Source organism: Dromiciops gliroides, chromosome 4 (genome assembly GCF_019393635.1).
Source record: "Dromiciops gliroides isolate mDroGli1 chromosome 4, mDroGli1.pri, whole genome shotgun sequence".
Lineage (NCBI taxonomy): Eukaryota > Metazoa > Chordata > Mammalia > Microbiotheria > Microbiotheriidae > Dromiciops > Dromiciops gliroides.
Window position 1 is genome coordinate 266,400,319 of NC_057864.1, and position 22,899 is coordinate 266,423,217.

The following is a 22,899-nucleotide window of genomic DNA, read 5'->3' on the forward strand; positions in this document are numbered from 1 at the left end:
CTGCTTTGGGGGCCTCTAGAATCTTCCTAATGAAAAAAGGAAGTCAAATTAAGATGTCATCCAACACAAACCCATTCCCTCTACTTCACAGCATTCAAGTAGCTGATGTTGAGAAGACATAGTTGAGGCAAGTCCCAGGTATCATCAGATATGAATGATGCCCTTCTTGGGTACAGTCATCTTTAGAGCTGCACTAGGTGATGGAGATGGTAAATGAGCCATCTGTCTTCAACCATGGCACTAGGAGAACAGAGACTGGCTATGTCCTAGAGAGAACCAACTTGTCAAAGCCCCCCTTTTATGCCCCAAAGTAACTGATCTCCATATAGTGTTCCCAGCTAGAACCTGGATTTCCTATTAGTTAGACATCTTATAATCAAAATACCATCCTAGATCATTCCAGAACAGTCACCTGTGACAAATACAGATCATTCCAGAATAAGGAAGATTGTATAGTCTACAAGATGGATCACAATAATATGTCATATAAGGGATAGGGACTGGAACTGGGGCTTCATTCACTCCTTTAACAATGCAGTCCAGCACCTTCTCTGTAATTTATAATCTTAGAGGGTTGACTGAGGAGGTGTGTCTTGCACAGAGGCACACAACCAATAGGTGTCAGACTTGAAACCAGAACTTCCTATCTTTGAGACTAACTCTCTATCTACTACACCACTATTTCATGTTGTATTGCCCCTCTATAAAAGTGGACTATTGTTACCATAAGGAGATAAAGAACAACTTTCATTGGAAAGGGCCTGATGCAATTCAGAGAAGAAAAGAAATAAAGGAGAAATGAATTATCATTTCAGCTAGGTAGTTTGTATTTGGTGTCTTCCCCTTCCCCTATTCTCCCATTCCCATTCCTATCCCCTTTTTGAAACCAGTCCAATTTAATAAACTTTACTAAGGGCCTATAATGTGCTAAGGGGTCTTATCCCTCCCTTGACATTCATGTAACCAATGCCTTTTGCTGCTACTAAGGCACCAAGCTAGTCAAAACAGGCATTTAACAGCCTTCAAGGGATTGGGGATATAAAGACAAGATGCATAACACCTTTGCTCAGATCTGTCCTCTCTAAGATAAACAATAACCCCAAATTTGCCTTCTATTCTCCTCCATCAAATCTCATTTCTTCACAACTTTGATCTCAGGTGCCAGGAAAGAAAGGTAGAGGATAAACTGATTCACACTAAGGGGTTAATAGCTGATAATGACTTCATCCATTATTTCCTCCTCCCAAGACAGGTTTCCAAAGATGATTCTGGAGAGGTAATGCCGTAAACCCATAAGAATAAATTAAAATGATTGCTATTAGTGTTGCTAATGACAAGCTGCTGTGAAAAATCAAAGGGATGGGGAAGGGGGTGGAAAATAAGGCCCCTTCCTTGCCTATGCAAAAAGCTGGTCCTACACATAGCAGTTACTTCCTGACATATTAAATGGACTCCATATCAGAAAGACTCAGAAATATATTTTTAGGCAGAAGGAACATTTGCTTGATATTGTTTAAGTATTTCCAAGAGAATTACAGACCTCTAAAAGCCAGAGTTTGCTGGTTCTCTCTCCCTTTCTCATCATCGAATGAGATCACCCACTCTGAATGGTGCACTGGGAAACAGACTAGATGTCAAATAACAACAGCCTGTCACCAGAAGATTAATGGGCCCAATTATCACTGGTGCCATGCCCCCAACAATATGTAAACTGAAGGATCACTTAGGAGGATTCTTTTGTTCCAGTTCTGAGAATGTTTGACCCCTAAATCTTAAATTTAATTTCTTTCAACACAATTTTTCTGATTGTTCCTATTACCTGAGGAAGTCAAGCTCTGCATGATCACATTCAGGCTGAACCTATCAATTAGTCAGCTAACAAACATTTATTAAGCATCCATTAAGTGTCTAGTAAAGCAGCTAGGTTGTACAGTGGATAGAGCACCAGACCTGTAATCAGGAAGACTTATCATTCTGAGTTCAAATTTGCCCTCAGACACTTAATAACTGTGTGACCCTGAGCAAGTCACTTAACCTGTTTGAGAGGAGAAAAAAATGACAAACCACTTCATCATCTCTGCCAGGAAAACTCCAGTATCTTTGCCAGGAGAACTCCAAGAAAGATTACAAAGTGTCAGACAAGGCTGATACAACCCAACAACAACAACAACAACAACAGTGTCTAGCACAATGTTACAATAATCTCATAATCACAGAATCACCAGAATTTAAGAATTGGAAGGAACCTGAATATCCATCTATTCCAATTTATACAATAAAGGAACCCAGGTGAGTGTTGGGCTTGGAATCAGGAAGATCTGAATTCAAATTCATATACTAGCTTTGTAACTTGTGACCCTGAGTAAATCACTTGAGCTCTCTGAGCAGTGGTTTCCTCATCCTTAAAATGAAGGGGTTAGACTCTATGGCCTCCCTTCCAGTTTCAAATCTATAATCCCATAAATCCCCATTATAGCATACCTGATAAGTGGTTATCCAGCTTTTGCCTGAAAAGTCCCCAAGAAAGAATATGCCGTACAAGTTCATTCCACTTAGAAAGAATTCTAATTGTTAAGGAACTTTTCCTAACACCAGCCCTAAAGTTGCCTCTTTGAGAATTCCACCTATTTTTTTCACTCCCTAGAACCAACCAGAATAATTCAAATATTTCTTCCACTTGGCAAGCCTTGATTAATAATAATAATTAACAACAATAATAACAATGTCTATCATTTATATATGTGTGTATATATGTATATATGTATATATATATATATATATATATATATATATATATATATATATATATATAAAAAGAGAGAGAGAAAGCACATCTGCTATGTGTCAGACACTGTGCTTTACAAATATTTTCTCATTTTATCTCCACATGTCATAGCAAGGAAACTGAAGTAGATAGAGGTTAAATGACTTGCCAAAATCATACAGCTAGTAAGTGGCTGAGGCTGGATTTGAACTTGTCTTCCTGACTCCAAGTCCAGTGTTCTATCCACTACACCACTTACTTAAGGATAGCTGCCATATTACTTAAGGATAGCTGCCATATGCCACCATCACCCCAATCTTTTCTTCAGGATAAACATGCTCTGTTCTTTCCTGCCCTCCTAAGATTCATTTTCAAAACCCTATTCCAGGAGTTCTCAACCTTTCAAAAGGGGTATCCCAACCCCTTTTCTTTAGGTATGATACAGAGAGTGAGCATGGCCACAGACTCTAAAGGGCATGAAATGGAAGTGTCATGACCTCCCTAGAAGAAGGGAGGGCAATATAGAGGTACTATTTGGCTGGTGTGTCACTGAAAATCACCTGCATGTCATCTGAGTCACAGCTATTGTAGGTCACTATCTTCAATACTATTTCTGTCTATATTTCTTAATACCAAGAAATACTAAATCCCATCTTTACTATAAGAGTGATAAGCAGTATAGGATATTCTTCACTTCTCTTTAATAACTTTGTAGAAACTGAGGCTTATTAGGGAATCATGATAGAGCTCACATAAATCTGAGCAAGAAAATAATTGATACAAAACAGCAACCCAGCATATATAGATGACTAGAAGTAAATTCTTTTCATAGAATAATAGAATTTGAAAGTTGTGTGGGACCTCAGTGGCCATCTAGCTTAATTCATAGTCAAAATGAATGCCCAGTGTAACATACCTAAAAAATGGTCATCCAGCCTCTACTTGAATGAAAAAGAAATAGCCCTATATTTACTTTCATTTGCAGCTCTGAAACTTACTACCTATGCAACTTTGGAAAGCTTCAGTTCCTTGGGGGGGAAAAGATGGTAGACTTAATGGAATCAGGTCCCATATAGCTCTAGATCTATTTCCTTTTGACCACTTGAAACCTCCAGAAAGGGGAAAGTCACCATCTCTTGAGGTATCCCATTCTACTTTTGAACAATTCTAATTGTTAGGAAGCTTTTCCTGACATTGTGTACTTTGGCCTCTTTGCAACTTCTAGGATAGGGATTAATCTTGGTTCTGTCCTCCAGAGATAAATAGAAAAACAATCAATCCTCCTAAATCCAGCATAAATCATAGATGGCCTCTACCAGCTTAAATCATAGAATCATGGAAATCTAGACATAGAAGACATCCCCTAGTCCAACATTTCCTCTTTTTCAGATAAGGAATGTGAGACTCAGAGAAAGAAAATTATTTTCCCTTAGTTACCTAAACTGTTAGTAAATTGTTAGTTAATCAAGACTACAACCCAGGTTCCCCCTCCTAAATCAGTGACATTGCCAAAATGAAGTTGTACTTTTGGTGTAGATAAGGAGGGTGTCCCAAAAATCTTAGTGCCATTTTAGTGATAAAATTACACTAAGAATTCTGGCATATACTGTATTATAAATGCTGTCATTTACTTCTTCTTCTTGTTTTTGCTGGGAAATTAGGGGTTAAGTGAATTGCCCAGGGTCACACAGCTAGTAAGTGTCAAGTGTCTGAGGCCGGATTTTAACTCAGGTCCTCCTGCATCCAGGGCTGCCCCCTGTCATTTACTTCTAACCCCTCTACTAACTCCTTGACTCCCCTTAAGCCCTAGCTTCCTCAGATCAAAAGGTAATCAAAAGAGCTCATGAAATCTAATAAAGAGAAAACTTTCAGAATACAAATTGTATTTCCCCTAGTGCAAACCTCTGAATTTTGCAGGAGAGACAAGGAAAGATAAGCTGCCTGGTGGCTGAGAGTATTAGTAAATTCCAGCTTTCCCATTGATAAGAGCTCTTTGGAATTTGAAAATCCTTTATAACATCCAAACTGTGGCATGGCTTTGAAGCTCTCCAACTGGGATCACATGGAACCCAGGTTTGGTGAACTGTAACCCCCCTATTCCCAGACAATTTCATGGGCCATAAAATATTCTCAGCCACTAATACCAGACCAACTGGCTCTCTGATCAGAGATGTAACTTTCTTTGTGCAATCACTTGAGAAGGGCATTCTTCAGTCATTCAGGAAACATTATCTCCCCTTGCTGAGAATGAAATTGCTATCTGGGTTAGAAAGAGAAAGCAATGCTTCAGCACTGGTTAATACCTCTAAAAGTATATTTGATGCAATTTATATTAGGGTCACGGACTGGTAAACAATTTCAGAAACCTACATGAACCCTTAAGTGACTCAGGTTTTCTTTAGTACTTGGTTTTCTAAGAGCAGTACCCTGAAAAGGTATCATTCATGGATTTGAGAGTTGCTGGATGTGCTCTAAACTGTGGTTCTAATTTCTATCAAAGTTTTTCTTGTTTCTGGTATGAATGCTTTTAATCCTGGAATTATTTATTGAAATTACTGAACCCATGGACATGTGCTAATATACTTGGATGCATGATAAAAGTTGTACTCTGTGACCATTATTTATTATAGTGGATAGAGTGCTAGACAAGTCAGGAAGATCTGAATTCTAATCTTAATCAAATATTTATTTGCTATGTGAACCTGGGCAAAGTCACAACCACTCTGGATCTGACTTCACTCACTTTTATAGGTATTTACCAGGGCTGAAGCATTTCTGGATCCTTTCCAGCTCTAAATATTCAATCCTATAATTGTTATGTCACTTTCCCTGTCTCAATTTTTGTACCTATACAATGAGGAGCATGATACTTGTTATCTACCCACTCCAAAATGATATGAAAATTCTTCTAATTATAAATTAATCAATAAATATTTTTAAACACTTACTATACCAGTGAAAGGCATAATGACCTAGTGAATAGAGATCCAGCATCAGAGTCAAGACCTGAGTTCATGTACTGCCTCTTTCACACTATAGCTGTGTAATGTTGGGCAACTCACTTAATCTCTAAGTGCCGCCAGGCAATCCACTAAGACAATAAGTTGCAGGGCATTTACCCATCTTCATAATTCTTCACATTGATCATGAAAAGTTCTGTATGCCAAAGAAGAGAGATAAATATTAAGTGGCAAGAGGATTTAGCACATTCTCCTCAATGATTGGGCACAAGATGTGATATAAAAAACACCTTTTTGGAAATATATGACCTCAAAAGAGATGGTCAAGAAAAATCAATGAGTAAAATGCTGCTGCTTATTAGCCAAATCCCCAAGGGGGTGCAAAAAGATTTGGGGAGTAATACTCACTACCGCTAGTGTAGGGGACTAAGCTAGACTCCTAGGCTCAGTCATCTGACTGGAAAAGGGGTCTATGGGTACAAGAAAGCACAGAAGCCAAGTAAGAAGTAGAAAAGAAACAAAGAAGGAGGAAGTTGTTGCTAGATCCAAAAGAAAAGTGGGCTTCTCCATGGAGAGCAAATAGAAAATCATGAGGGTCTGTGAGGAATACTGATGTTATGAAACAATGCAAGCACAAACTATGTCCTAAGTGAAGCCTGTGTTGCTTATCATGTGTTGGAGAGAGACAGAGATGAGTGATACATTCTTTTTTACCCTCACCCTCTCTATCCAAAGAGGAAATGAAATATCCTGGCTACTTGTTTCTCTCTCTCTCTCTGTATGTCTGTGTTTCTGTCTCTGCCTGTCTCTGGCTTTCTGTCTCTGTCTTTGTGTGTTTGTGCCCGCATGTGTCTCTTTCCCTGAAGGATAAGGAAATATAGCTTTTGTTTTTAAAAGAAAACTTTAGTATCTAAGCTTTTTACCAACATACCCCAAGCAGTTGCACTTTATTGTCCATGTATATAAAGAAAAGGGAAAGAGAAAGAATATTCCTTGTTTGGAGACAGATCTGACCAATCAATGGTTATCTGGGGACTTGGAGCTAATTTGGACAGTGGGACAAAATGAGAGAGACACATTGAACAGTTATTAGCAAGCCTGGCCATGAATTCAGAATTTATATGTTCCTAGATCTACAACTTCAAACCTAATATGTACAAAAAGTATACAATCCAATTTCATACACATATTAACTCCTACAAGAAGTGTTCAAGATTACATGTGCATTGTACCTCACTGCCACCCTGAGTCTCCTTCATTGTCTAAGTCAGGAAAATTAAATCACTTACATTATTCCTAAGAAATTGCTTTAACCAGATGCCTCCCCTCCTTTCCCCTACTAGCTCAATGTAAGTTTAGACAAAGGGACTGAGAACCTCTTACAAATGCCATATTCTATGATAAGCAGACCTTTTGAATACAATTTTGAGTACCTTAGATAAGGATGAACATAGTTTTTTGTAAGATTCCTTTGGAGTCCAGAGCTATACTCATGAATATTCATCAGTCACTCTAGCTCTTTCTATCTATATGTTCCCGGAAAATTCAAATAGAAAGTGTCCATCAATCTATACATAAGAATTTCTGTGGGCCAGTTTTGACTTAGTTTTAAAATGCAATGTTTCGATGTGTTTTTTCTTAAAATTTATTTTGTTAAATATTTCCCAATTACATTTTAATCTGCTTCAAGCCATACTGGAAAGTGGTGCTTGGGGCTGCAAATTTGATACGTCTGCCCTACTTTCCTTTGTAGAAAAGGTTCCATCTATCCAGCATACATCATATGGTTTTATTACAGTGAGTCTCATCCATTGTCCTACAAGTGTTCTGATCCCTGAGCCTTGCCCAAAAGGAAGAAGGTTTAAATGAATAAAAATAAACTGAGTTATTTGGAAGAAAGTTGAATTATTTAGAAGAAATAATACCATATGGTTACAAATCTCCTGCTATTAAAATTTTGAACATAAATTGTAACTACTAAGGATCAAATGAGATAATCTATGTGAAAGTATTTTGAAAACCATATAAATGTAAAGAGCCAGCTAGTTTGCTTGAAAGAGTGTCACACTAAATCTGAAGGTTCAGGGTTTAAGACTCTATGGTAGGACAGCTAGATGGCGCAGTAGATAGAGCACCAGCCCTGGAGTCAGGAGTACCTGAGTTCAAATCCGGCCTCAGACACTTAACACTTACTAGCTGTGTGACCCTGGGCAAGTCACTTAACCCCAATTGCCTCACTAAAAAAAAAAAAAAAAAAGACTCTATGGTAGCCATCTCTAGCGCAGGGGGTAGGAAATGGAAGGAAAAATAGAAATTTATGTGATAATTTTAATATATACATTTAAAAGAAATAAGAGGTTATATATAATAGATTTGCAGTTTTGTGCACAATCATTTTTATGATACTATGTTATAGAAATGCTTGCTTTATTCCATAAATTATAAAACAAACAAATTTTAAATTTAGAAATTTTAAAAATTTTAAAAAGAAAGCAAGAAATGGAGTCACATTTTAAATCGATCACACACACACACTCTTTAATCAAAAACAGTGAAATATCATAACAAGAATACTTAACCTATAAGAAATCCTGGGTTCAATTTCCTGTGCTATTTTTTGCCAGCCAAGTATGTGGGCTTACAAAAAAAAAATCATTTAATTTTTCTGGAATTCATTTTCCTTATCTGTAAAATAAAAGGGTTAAATTAACAAATTTCTAGGGGCGGAGCCAAGATGGCGGAGGAGAGGCTGTGACTCCCACAAGCTCCAGATAAACCCGTCCATTCACGCCCAAATAATGCGGTAAAAATTAAAACCCAGAACAGCCTAATGCACATAAGAACAGAGTGAGACTATTTCTCCGCAAAAGAGGGCAATTCTGATCACCTACTGATCAGGCTGAACAGCTCAGCCTGCGGTTCGGACCCAGCCAGGGACACTGCTTCTAGCGCATGTCAGAGTCTTCCGCACCAGCAGCTTCTGAGGCTCCGATCACAGACTGGTGAGGGGGTTTGGCGGTAGGCCGGGGTGAAGTGGAGGCAGTATCTACTGGAGTGGGGGCAAAGCGCCCTGGGTCTGAACCAGTGGGCTTAATCAAGTGGTGGTGGCCCAGTGGGGGAGGGGTAAAAGCACGCCAAGCTTCCGATCATAGAGAATCAGAGTTCAATGAGACTTCTGTTTCCGGGTCAAAGAGAAAGCGGCTGTGATTACTCACAAGCCAGGCAGGCTGAGAAGAAGCCCAATCACCCCCTGGGCCATGCTGTAGCACGAACAGTGTGTCCTGGAAGCAGCGCTAGGAGTAAAAAGCCAAGAAACAGTAAGCCAGGATGAGTAGGCAGAGAAAGCAGAAGACCATGGAAAACTTCTTTGGGGGAAAGGTAGACCACAATACATCCTCAGAAGAAGAAGATAATAATAGGGTCAAAGCTCCAACATCCAAAGCTTCCAAGAAAAATATGAACTGGTCTCAGGCCATGGAAGCTCTCAAAAGGGACTTTGAAGAGAAAGTAGGAGAGATAGAACGAAGATGTAGAAAAAGGGAGGAAGGAATGGAAAGAGAAATGAGAGCAATGCAGGAGAGTCATGAGAAAAAAGTCAACAGTTTGAAAAGCCAAATGGAAAAGGAGATTAAAAAACTGTCTGCTGAAAATAATTGCCTAAGAATTAGGATTGAACAAATGGAAGCTAGTGACCTTATGAGAAACCAAAACACAGTAAAGCAAATCCAATTGAATGAAAAAATAGAGGGCAATGTGAAATATCTCCTTGGAAAAACAGCTGACCTAGAAAATAAATCTAGGAGAGATAATTTGAAAATCACTGGACTACCTGAAAACCATGACCAAAACAAGAGCTTAGACACCATCCTCCAAGAGAATGTGAGGGAAAATTGCCCTGATATTCTAGAAGCAGAAGCTAAAATAGAAATTGAAAGAATCCACTGATCACCTCCTGAAAGAGATCCCAAAAGGAAAACCTCCAGGAATATTATAGCCAAATTCCAGAACTCCCAGGTCAAGGAGAAAATATTGCAAGCAGCTAGAAAAAAGGAATTTAAATACTGTGGAGCTCCAATAAGGATAAAGCAAGATCTAGCAGCTTCTACATTAAAGGACCGGAGGGCATGGAATATGATATTCCAGAGGGCAAAGGAACTGGGACTACAGCCAAAAATCACGTACCCAGCAAAACTAAGCATCATCTTTCAGAGGCAAACATGGAACTTCAAGGAAAAAGAAGACTTTCAGGCATTTGTTATAAAAAGACCTGAACTGAATAGAAAATTTGACTTTCAAATACAAGACCCTGGAGAAGCATAAAAAGATAAACAGGAAAAAGACTTCATGAGGGATATTAAAAGATCAAACTATTTATATTCCTAAATGGGAAGATAATACTTCAAACTCATAAGAACTATATCAGTAAGGATTTAATAGAGGACGCAGGTCTGAACTGAATACAAAGGGATGTTATGTTTTGTTCTGTGTGGGGTGTCTTATGTCTGGGGCCGGATTTGGGCTTGGGGCCTCCTGGGTCCAGGGCTGGTGCATTGTCCACTGTGCCACCTAACTAATCCATGATGTCATCATTAAAATAGGGTTGAGGTGTAGGAGGAATAAACTGGGGGAGGGAGAAGGGGAGAGATGGTCTGGGGAGAGGTTGTTCACATGAAGGAAACAAGAAAAAAGCTTATGGAGGGGAGGGGAAGAGGGGGAAGGAATTGGGGAGTGAGTGAACCTTAATATCATCAGAATTGACTCAAAGAAGGACTAACATACATATTCAAGTAGGTATAGTAATATATTTTTGCCCTGAGGGAGGGGAGGGAGATGGGGGGGGGGAGGAGGGAAGGGCAGATTCGGGGAGAGAGTAGTAAAAAGCAAAATACTTTCGAGGAAGGTAAAGATGTTCTGCATAACAGCACAAGTATGAAATATTGAATTGCTTGATTTCATAGGGAGGGTTGAGGAGAGAGGGAGGAAGAAAATTTGGAACATAGAATTAGCTCAAAGACCTTAAACTCATCAGAGTTGGCTCCTGGAAGGAATAACATTCACACCCAGTTGGGAGGAGTAATCTATTTAACCCTAAAGGAAAGTATGAGGGGAAGAGGATAAGGAAGGAAGGGTGAAAAAAAAGGGAGTGCAGAGTAGGGGAGGGGACAGTCAGAAGTAAAATACTTTTGAGGAGGAATAGTTTAAAAGAAGATAGAAAATAGAGTAAATATCATGGGAAGGGAATAGTATGGAGGGAAATAGTTATGATGACTTTGCTGGGCTAATATGAAGAAAATTCTTTGTCAAGTTTAAGGGTACTTTATTTAGGTTATGATGAACAGGATACTATTAGAAAAACCTGGAAAGACCTACATGAACTGAAGCAGAGTGAAATGCACTGTATACAAAATAACAGCAATAGTGTAAGATGATCTGCTGGGAAGCATGTGGTTATTTTCAGCAAGGCGATGGTCCAATATAATCCTGAAGGACTTATGAAAATGGCAACCCATCTACAGAAAAAGAAGTGATAGTGTCTGAAAATAGATGGAAACACATTTTTTTTCTTTTCTTTTTTTTTCTTTTTTGGTGAGGCAATTGGGGTTGGGTGGCTTGCCCGGGGTCATGCGGCAGGTGGGTGTTGGGTATCTGGGGCCAGATTTGGGCTCCGGTGCTCCTGGTTCCAGGGCCAGTGCTCTGTCCACTGCGACACCTAGCTGCCCCTGGAAACACAGTTTTTTTAAAAACAAATTTTTTTCTCTTTGACAATTCCTCAGTCTGAAGTTTTGGGAGTTTTTTGACTGTTTTCTCTCACAACATAGCTAATGTGGGAATGTTTTCCATGACTACTCATGTATAACTTATTTTGAAATGCTTGAGTTCTAGTGGGTGGGGTTGGGAATGGAGGAGGAAGAGAAGTTGGAACAATTTTTTTTTAAAAATTGATGTTAAAATTTGTTTTTACATATATTTTGGAAAATAAAATTCCATTCAGAATAAAAAATAAATAAATAAAAATAAATCAATTAACAAATTTCTTAATGTTTTTTTCAAGTGTGAAATTTTAGAATTCCATGATTCTGATACTTACTGCAATATTTTCCAAATTCACTTGGCAATGGACCTCTTTAGCACTTTAGACAGTCAATAAGCATTTAAATGTCTATGATGTACCAAGCACTAAAAAAAAAATGAGTCCCCACTCTGAAGTTCAGAGCCTAATACAGGAGAAAATATTCAAACAATCAAGTACAAACAAGATTTTATATTTATATATACATATAAACATATATATACTTCTTTATTATATGATAGAGATAATCATCATTATTTCTTCAAATGTATTCTTTATTTATTTTGGCATTCTTTTCTTTTTAAATTTCAAGTTCTGAATTTTCTTCCTCACTCCCAATCCTCCCCCAACCATTGAGAAGGCAAACAATATATCAAATATACATGTGAAATCATGCAAAACATATTTCCATATAAGCAATATTTAAACATAATTATAAAGCAAGAAACTTATATTTTAATTTGCACTGAGTATATCAGTTCTTTTTCTGGAGGTTTATGCCATTTTTCCTCAAGAGTCCTTTAGAATCACCTTGGGTCATTGTACTGATCAGAGTACACACATCTTTTGCTGTTGATCATCATTACAACATTGTTGTTACCGTGCACACTGATCCCCTGATTCTTCTCACTTAACTTTGTGTCAGTTCATATAGATCTTTCCATGTCTCTGTGAAACCACCCCATCATCATTCCTTATAGAACAATAGTACTCCACCACAATCATATACCACAATTTGTTCAGCCATTCCCCAAGAACTTCTCATTCTTTTTCCCCACAAAAAGACCTGCTATAAGTATTTTTGTACATATGGTTCCTTTTGCTTTTTCTTTTATCTCTTTGGGGTACAAACCTAGTAATGGTATTTGTGGATCAAAAGGGGTGCACAAGTTTATAGCTCTTTAGGCGTAGTTCCAAACTGTTCTCCAGAATGGTTACACCAGTTCATAACTTCACTAATAGTTCATTAGTATAGCTTTTCAGAGCTGCTCATCTACATTTGCTGTCCACCAATCACCCAATTCCTACCTGAGGTTCCAAGAAGCTGTAGAATGTGTGGCAGCTACACCCTGGTAAAAAACAGTTCAGCAGACAGGTTAAACCAGATTGAGGGCAACCAACAGGCCTCTAACCCATCAGGGAATTATGGAGATGTCTACTCTGAGCATGTGAAGACTTCCCCCACTGAAATGTACAGATGATAATTTGTTCCAATGGCCATAAAGGCAGCTGAATCAGGTGCTATGGAGTATTTAGAGCTTGGTTAGACATCGAAGAAACCAAGGTCATCCACTGCATCCCAGGCCATCACAAGTGATCCTGACTTTCTTGCTACTGGACTTCAATGACTCTGGAAGAGAGAGTGAGGCTGACTACTTTGTGCAACTCCATCATACTTACATCCAATTCATACACAAGACAAGACATCACTGCATGATATCATTGGTCCTCTTAGAAAATAGATGAACAGCAAGAAGTGTATGTATTTTCCCTCATTCCCATCAGCATTTATCATTTCTGATAGGTGTTACGTGGTACCTCAGAGTTGTTTTAATTTGCATGAATTTAATAATAGTGATTTAGAGCATTGTCATGATAACTGGTTTCTTCTTCTGAAAACTACCTGTTCATATCCTTTAAACATTTATTAATTTGGGAATGACTATTATTTTTATAAATTTGATTAATTTCCCTGTATATGAGAAATGTGGCCTTTATTACAAAAAATTGGTAAAAATTTTGTTAATATTACTTCATCGTCTTTGGTATCTTTTAGCAAAATGTAATTTTTGCTTTTGCTTTTTAAAAGATCAAGATAGTTATCCCTGACTTCTTTTTCAGCTTCTTCTTCAGCACAATAGTTTCTGCTCCAGTCTTTTATTTTATCTTTGTTTGTATCTTCTGTTTCAAGTGTGTCCCTTGTAAACAACATATTGTTGGATTCTGTTTTCTAATTCATTCTACAATCCAATTCTGTTTTATGGGCTAGCTCATATCACTCACATTCACAGTTATGATTACTAATTATGTTTTTCCTTCCATCATATTTTCTTTTGGTTATCCTACTCTCTTTTTATCCTGTCCCTCCTCAAAAGTCTGCTTTGCTTATGCTTACTGACTCCCTTAATCTATCCTTCCTTTTATCATCCTACCCCCATTATCTCTTATCCCAAGCCCCTCCCATTTCCTTATCAGGTAAGATATATTTTTGTACACAACTGAATGTGTATATGTAATATTCCCTCTTTGAACCAATTCTGACAAGAGCAAGGTTTAAACATTGCCTGCCAGTCCTTCCCATTTTCCCTTTCACTATAAAAGCTGTTCCTTGAATGCAACTTTTATGTAAGAAAAATTCCCCCTTTTTACCTTTCTTCCTCACTTGCACAGTGCATCCCTTTCTCATCCCTTCATTTCCTTCCTTCTTTCCTTCCTTTCTTCCTTCCTTTCTTTCTTTCTTTCTTGGGGATTATCCCAAAATACCCAACTAACATCCATGTCCTCTGTATATGAACACTCCTCTTAACTACCCTAACAATGATAAAGTTCTTAGGAGTTACATGTATTATCTTCCCTTGGGGCATCTAGGTGGTACAATGGATATGACACTGGCCCTGAAGTTGGGAGGACCTGAGTTCAAATCTCACTTCAGACACTTACTATTTGTATGACCCTGGGCAAGTCAATTAACCCCAATTACCTTAAACATACAAGGCCATCTCCAGTCATCCTGACATATATCATGCCACTGGACCCAGATGGCTCTGGAGGAGAGAGTGAGCTTGGTGACTTTGCACAGCCCTCCCTCATTTAAACCCAATTCAGTTCAAGTCATGAAAACATCACCCAATGTCATGGTCCTCTTTGAGAATAAAGGGTAATGGGGCAGTTAGGTGGCGTGGTGCGTAGAGCACTGGCCCTGGATTCAGGAGGATCTGAGTTCAAATCCGACCTCAGAAACTTGACACTTACTAGCTGTGTGACCCTGGGCAAGTCACTTAACCCCAATTGCCTCGCCAAAAGAGAGAGAGAGAGAGAGAGAGAGAGAGAGAGAGAGAGAGAGAGAATATAAAGGGAAAACAATAAAAAAACATCTTTTACATATAAATGTAAACAGTTTAAATTATTGACTCCCTTATGATTTTTCTTTCATGTTTACCTTTTATGCTACTCTTGTATGTTTTAATATTTTAATGTCCAATTTTTTTCAACTCTGTTCTTTTCATCAGGAATGCTTGAAAGTCATCTATTTCATCAAATATCCACTTTCCCCTAAAGGATTATGCTCAGTTTTGTATGGTAGGTTCTTCTTGGTTGTCATCCTAGCTCCCTTGCTTCATAGAATATCACATTCTAAGCCCTCTGATCCTTAAATGTGGATGCTGCTAAATCTTGTGTGATCCTCACCATGGGATGAAGAAAGGTGGAATTTTAGCTATGACTTGAAGGAAGCTAGAGAAACCAGGAGGTAGAAATGAGGATGGAAATAAATCCAGGCATGGGTGACAGACAGTAAAAATATCCAGAGTCTGGGGATGAAGGGTTTTGTATGAGGAACAGCAAGGAGACTAATGTCACTGGAATATAGCTTGGAGGGATGGGGTAAAGAGAGAGAGGGAATAAGATTTTAAAAACTGGAAAGTCAGAAGAGTGTCAGATTATAAAAAAATCTTTGAATGCCAAACAGAAGATTTTATATTTATCCTAGAGATGATAGCCACTGGAATCTATTGAGTGAGAGGACAGAGGGGTAACATGGTCAGATTTGTGCTTAAGGAATTTCAAATTGACACATTTATAGAGGATGGACTGGAGTGGAGAGAGACTTGAGACAGCAAAACTAACCAGCAAACTATTGAAATAATCGAAGTGTGAGGTGATATCAGGTGATAAGAGCTTTCACCAGGGCGTTGATAATGTGAGGGGAGATAAAGAGACATACATAAAAGATGTTACAAAAGTAGGATCTACAGGATTTGACAACAAACTGAATATGGAGAATAAGAGAATATTTAGAATGACACCTAGGTTGCAAGCCTAGGTGACTGAGAAGAATAGGAACAGTTAAAATTTGACATAACCTATAAATGTTGGCCTGAGAAATATGTATTGAATTACATCTTTTTTCTTATCCTCTGGACCCCTAGACTGCATATGTCATGTATGCACACACACACACACACACACACACACATACACACACACACGCACACACACCTGACAGAGGTCAGGGAACTTTCAGAACAAAAGTAAAGAAATCAAGCTCATTTTAACAGTGAAAAATGTCACAAAATAAGTATTTTTATGTATATATTAAATATTTTAAAAGAAAAACATCACTGGAATTGTAATTTTCTCCCTGAACAGCTATTCAGCACTATGCAAACCCCTGTTTGAGAAAATGCTGACCCATTAAATATTTGGTGAAGTTTAACCCAGTAGATGCCTTGAAAATAATGTTTTAGCAAATTCAGTAAGGAATGTGGGAGAAAATGATATTTCTTTAAACTTAGATTAATAAGTGTGAAAAATAGGTCTCATTTGAACAATACCCAGACTTGGATGTAATGACAACTACTCTATTTATGGGGTCAGAGGTCCAAGGGACCTTAGAGGCCAGTAGATCTCAAAGGTGTGTGGTGGCACACTAGTACATTATGAGTTTCAGCAAGGGATGGATAGAATTTATAGCTACAATTTAATGGCCATACCTGAGCCAATTTTGCCACAGTAAGCCTCAATTCCCAACATCAAATAATAATATTTTTCCGTGAGTTGAAAAAATACTTCTAGGCCCATTTTACCTCCCTTCCCACCATTTTAGAAATGAAGAAACTGAAACCCAGAAGCTTGTCATTTTATTGATGACTAAGGTCTCTGGGTGAGTGTGGTATTCCCATCTTCCTACCTCCTTTTCATTGGTTCTCTATGTACTTGCCAAAATGTCTTCCTTCCAACTCTTCCTCTCATATTTGCTTCTTTAGAACAGCTAACACTATCCCAGGAAAGTAAATTGTATGGAGTATACCACCTGTGAGTGCAAGGAATTCCATGGAATGAAATGAGCAAGAAAAGAGGCTGTCTAGAAATAAGCATATTCTTGTCCCTCAGTGTAGCTAACGCAATTGGAAACCACTGAGAGTTCTATGGAACTTGATTCTGTCATACCAAAAATCAACTCTTTCTCTGAACACTCAAATCCTTTTAAAGAAATACTCAGCTTGGATTTATATTCTGGTTGACTGCCCTCTCATTTTAGGGCTTTCTTGGTGCGTCTGTCAAAAAATGAAGCCCAGAACTTACTCAACACTTCAAAAGTAAACTATTTTGGACATTCAGGGGTTTCAATCATTCCCCTGTCTAGGTATTCCTTAGTTTATAATGTCTCTGACATTAACCTTGGAGCATGACCATTTACCTTCAGGACAAAGGATAACTGAATATGAGTAAAAATTTTCAGAAGGACCCCATCATACTCAAGTCAGTCCTTGTTGCTTTGTCAGTCTGTCAGGATCTGCCCATCAGAAAGTTCTGCCTATCTCTGTCCACATATTACCTCCTCTGACCTCTGCCATACTTTTTCAATTGCCTTCTCAGCCTGAACTGAATATATGTAGACTTATTTGTCTCTCCAGGAACCATAAGAAGTTCTATGCCTAAGGCATAAAAGCTGACTCAGTTATCAAGGCTCTATGTCAAACCTCGTCTCCCACTTTCTTTGTTCTTTTCTTTTAGTTCTCACAGGTCTCCTAGTTTTTGTTTGCCTAGACTTTGGGTTTCTTGGCTTGCTATGTGCTTAAATATTTTTGTCCTCCTACTATTTTCCTATCTTCATATCAGAGGGAAGTAATAACTTCTTACTGGTTCCCTGATCTCTGTGTATAGCAAGGTTTGATTCACCAATTAGTAATCAATCAGCAAACATTTATTAAATCCTTATCATGTGCTAGGTACTATGCTGGGTATCACCTAATCCTGGTTCTAGATTTACATACCACTCTGGTATATGTTTACATGGTTTCTAAACTCTCAAATCTACCACTTTGTAGGTTAAAATAATAAAACAGTCAATCCTATACCTATCTTGTATCCTCAGTCCTCCATCCTGGATCCAACTCTCCATGCCCTGGCTTTCTGCCCTTTACCAATGACTCACTGATATCTACAGCCCTGAAAGTGATGCAGAAACCATTTAGGTGAGTGCTTGGCCCCTAGTAGGCACTTAATAAATCCATGTTGACTCAACTTGAGTATTGTATATGGAACAGTGTATAGTAGGTACACTGGGGAGATACAATGGAAATAGGAGTTATAGTTCCTACATTGACTGTCCCTTCACAATCCAAAAAGGAAACAAGGCAGAAAAAACTGCACATAACAGTAAATGCTGTGGGTAAAGGAAATATATTACAAGCCATATATGGAATATATCCTTTTCCATATAAGTACATACATTTGCATACAATCAGAACAGCCCTATGAAAATGAGGCAGATTCATTCAGGGCCATTTAATGACCCCTAAAGAGGGTCATTGGAAGGAACTAAGGTCCTTCTAGTTCAAAAATCTAATGATCATATAATCTTAAATAGTTTAAGAAACACACACACATGCACACATACACATAAATACACAGATGTAGTAGTACCTGTGATTAGAACTTAGAATAATAAAAAACCCTTAACCAAATAATACCTACTTTTTTGACTTTCAAGTTATCAGAACAAAGTTTTTAAAGTTTGGATCTCATCAATACCCAATACTTTTTTTTTTTTTTTAGTGAGACAATTGGGGTTAAGTGACTTGCCCAGGGTCACACAGCTAGTAAGTGTTAAGTGTCTGAGGCCGGATTTGAACTCAGGTCCTCCTGACTCCAGGGCCGGTGCTCTATCCACTGCGCCACCTAGCTGCCCCCTACCCAATACCTTTTAATAGATATGCTGTCACATTACTATGGATTAAATAAAGAATTCTGCACTCAGTAAATCTGTTGGAGGGTTGGTTTATTTTTTTTTTTTGCTTTTTTCCATTTGAGTGCTAGTATTAAAAAAATTCTGTATTGGGTCCATTAAATAGAAATCCAAGATATGTCCAAGTTGAAGCTAGGTGTTAACTCATAGATATAAAGAAATTACTGCCCAAAACAATTTGTAATTATGGGGAAAATGACTAAAATGCCCATACCCTTTGATACAGAGATTTTATTGCTGGTCATATACCCCATAAAGATCAACAACAAAAAGAAAGACCCCCATATACAACAAAATAAGAACAGCAGCATATTTTGTGGTAACAAAGAACTAGAAAAAAGCAGATGTCTATCAACAGAGAAAGTGCTAAACAAGTTGTGACACATGTGTAATTGTCCTTCTATAATCTTCCCCAAAACTTGCACTCATACTCAGAGACTTAGCCAGGTGTAAATGGATGACTGCTACCTCAAGTTCTAGAGATAACTTTGTGGGTATATTCTTCTAAGACCATAGTTCCTGAGCCCAAATATCAGTAGACTTAATTAGCTTTTAGCAAAGATATTTACTAAGAAGGTATAGTTAGAACAGTTGATACAAAACATTGCCCCCAAAATTCACAAATATATACACAAATTATGAGAAGAATGGACTTAAGCTTGGAGTAGAATGGTAGTAAGATACACCTGTAGGATATATGTATGGTGAAAGATAACTTATCAGTCCTAGTATTTTATAGCTTGAGAATATTTTATTGAATCCATGACTACATTCTTTTTTGATGCAAAGGGCCATACTCCTTGAAGGTGCTTCCTCCCTCAAGTTACTATATTTCAGTATATCTATCTGTTTTCAATTATTTCCACTTCCAGCTAAATATAGTGCCACCTATTGGTCCAGTCTCATTAAATGCTGACCTTTCCCTTACCACCAGCCTGTTTCTGTAATTTTCAAAACCACAACTATCTGCTCTGGTGGGCACTTTAGCTGCTATATTCATGAGCTTCCAAATATCTCCTGATCTTTTGGAAGACTATGTATATATATATATGAAGACTATGTGGATGACCCTGACAGTTATATAGGGAGGGAGCAATTTGTTGCTTGACATCCATACGGTTGTGAGTACATGTCTACCTCTGTTTCTTTGTGTTTCTACCTTCCTGATCTTAGGTAAATATATATATATATATACACACACACACACACACATACACACACACATATACATATATATAACACATATATAATATAATAATATATATTAATATATTGTATATAATATAATATATATATATATATTTACCTAAGATCAAGAAGGTAGAAACACAAAGAAACAGAGATAGACGTACTCACAACCGCATGGATGTCAAGCAACAAGTTGCTCCCTCCCTATATAACTGTCAGGGTCATCCACACAGTCTTCATGCTTCATAGCTAGTGGGGCAGGGGGGAGGTCAGATAATTGTAAAAGTCCAGTAGCTTTCTTTTGTAACACCCTGAAGCATAAGTTGTTTTGTTCTGTATTGTTTTGTTTACACAGCAGGCAATTATGGGACTCTGCCATCACCTACTATAGGACCTTGCATATGGCAAGAAGCAAAGTTTCCCAAAGCTTCCTCAAGATTGATTGAAAGAAGATAGATAATAGATATACATTCCTTGTTTAAACCACCAGGGAGAGCAAATCTAAATATTCTCTATGCCACTACTATACATGAATGATATGAAATATTACTGTACTTTAAGAAAAAATGAATAGGATAAATACAGAAAAGCATGGAAAGAGTAATATGAACTGATACAAAATGAATTAAGCATAGCCAATTAAATATTTATGTTTATGTATATAAACATAAATACATGTATATACATATATATGCACATATATACATATATGTGCATACATGTGTATTGTATATACACATATATATGCATACATGTGCACTGTGACCTTATCAATATAAAAAATAGAACAATGACTGAAAAAAATCAAAAAAGAAAAAGTACAATGACCAAGCTTGAACCCAAAGATGATAATATATGAGAAAACACATCTCCATACTTCCTTTTACCAGTGGAAAACTACAGATTGTAGAACACTTTATATAATGTCATACTTTATCAATATGTTGCTTAGTTTTACTGAACTTTCCATTTTTATTATTTATAAAATAAAGTTATAATAAAGTATAATAAAAATAAAGTTATAAAATAGTACTCTCTGGAGGTGGTAAGCAGGATAGACATTTTACGAAATGTAGGTGATAGAAAAATAAAAGGTTGATTTTTTTTAATTAATAAAAAAATACATTCCTCACACATGGAAGGAAGGAAGGAAGGAAGGAAGGAAGGAAGGAAGGAAGGAAGGAAGGAAGGAAGGAAGGAAGGAAGGAAGGAAGGAAAGAAGGAAAGAAAAAAGGGAGAGAGAGAGAACTCATACTCATTCAGGGAATAGGCCAGCAAAGATCAAGACAAAAAGAAATGGAAGAAACGAGAAAATCTCAAGCAGACTTATATAAAGCCTACCTCCTTTCTTCCTGGGATCTATTTCATTTTTTTTTCCTTTCAATCTGTAATATAGTGACTGCCACAGTGAACCACATAGGTATGAATGACATCCTGTCAGAAGCTGAAATGTGGCTATTAGAGGCCAGTCAAAAACTGCTCTCTCTGAATCAACTTACAAAATTCTCTTCATCATTTACTAACTACTAGTCACTAAGTACTAATTTACTTATGCAGTATCAAAAGTCAAAAAAGTAATTCTTGGAATAACCCTGTTTCACATGGAACACTGAGGAGATAACACTGCCCTGAGTCAATGATAAGTTCTGTAGGCATTCATTAATTTCCATGAGTAAGACATAGTCATTTTATAAGATGAACTATAGAGGTATCATATTTCCTTCTCTACTCACATAACGCAAAATATTCATCTGCATTTTATGATTATATTTATATCATAGACTATTATAAGTAGGACTCACTTGCCACTTAGTTCTGGATTCACACAAACAACCAAATTTGGAGTAGATAATAAGGGAAGAAAAGTCCATATTGATTGGCTCAAGTCTCCTTTCTAGTTCATCTAGGATCCTCTAAATTCATTTTTCAATGACTAGAAAACCAGATAAACATGCAAATGAAAAGCAAAATATTTAATCAGGACTAAAGCAATTAGTAAATGAAGAATAAAACACTCTCAGCATGCCAAGGATTAAAGTCTCATCCATGAGTGAATGATGGGGAAGAGATTCTCCTTTGAGCAAGAAGAGGGAATGGCAAAGTCTCAAGTGTGGATGTACTAACAAATAGTTCCTGGATTTACATTTGAAGACTTCTTTGGTCTCATCACTTCATAACATTGATGGTTCCTCTCCTTACTCCCCTCAGACTCTGTGCATCATGATGTACTTACTGACAGACATGTCTCTTGGGAATGAAGTATTAAGAATTGATTTTTGGATCAATGGGGTCTTAGGATGTCAATACTTGGAAATAATTGCTCGCCAGTAAAAGCATCATGAGAAATGTAATGTATTCCCACAGAAATGACCCCACTACATATTATTATTTATAATGTTAAAGTATTGTTTATACTATCTGCCTGCAACAGTGATTTTGTAGAATTTGATAAAGGTGTATCAAATTGAACAGCCATTCCTTGCATTTTGTGCAACACTCTTTATCAAGAATTTTCACATATAAAATCACAGTTGGTCCCCACAACAACCCTACCTCCAAAATTAAACTATGCATGACATTAATATAGAGGAGATACTCCTGAATGTATTGTCTTTGCAGTTCCTAGAAATGGGGAAAGTGGCTGATACAGAGTCACCCCCATTAATTAAGATGAGCATTCCCTGAACAATAGATCTATTTGTTAGGTCTGAGAAATGTACTGTATTTTAAGACAGAATCAATAAATGAAAATAGTCCCCAAATAGAATATCACTACTTTGCCCCTGGCCTGGGATCAATATAAGTATTATGATAACACTCCCTCTATTTACAATATTGACTAGTTAAGAAAGTATTGCTGGTTTAAATAGGATGATACCTACAGACAACTTATTTATCTTGTAACCTCATTACTTTAAACTTTTCTGCTCCAATCCATATATGCAGA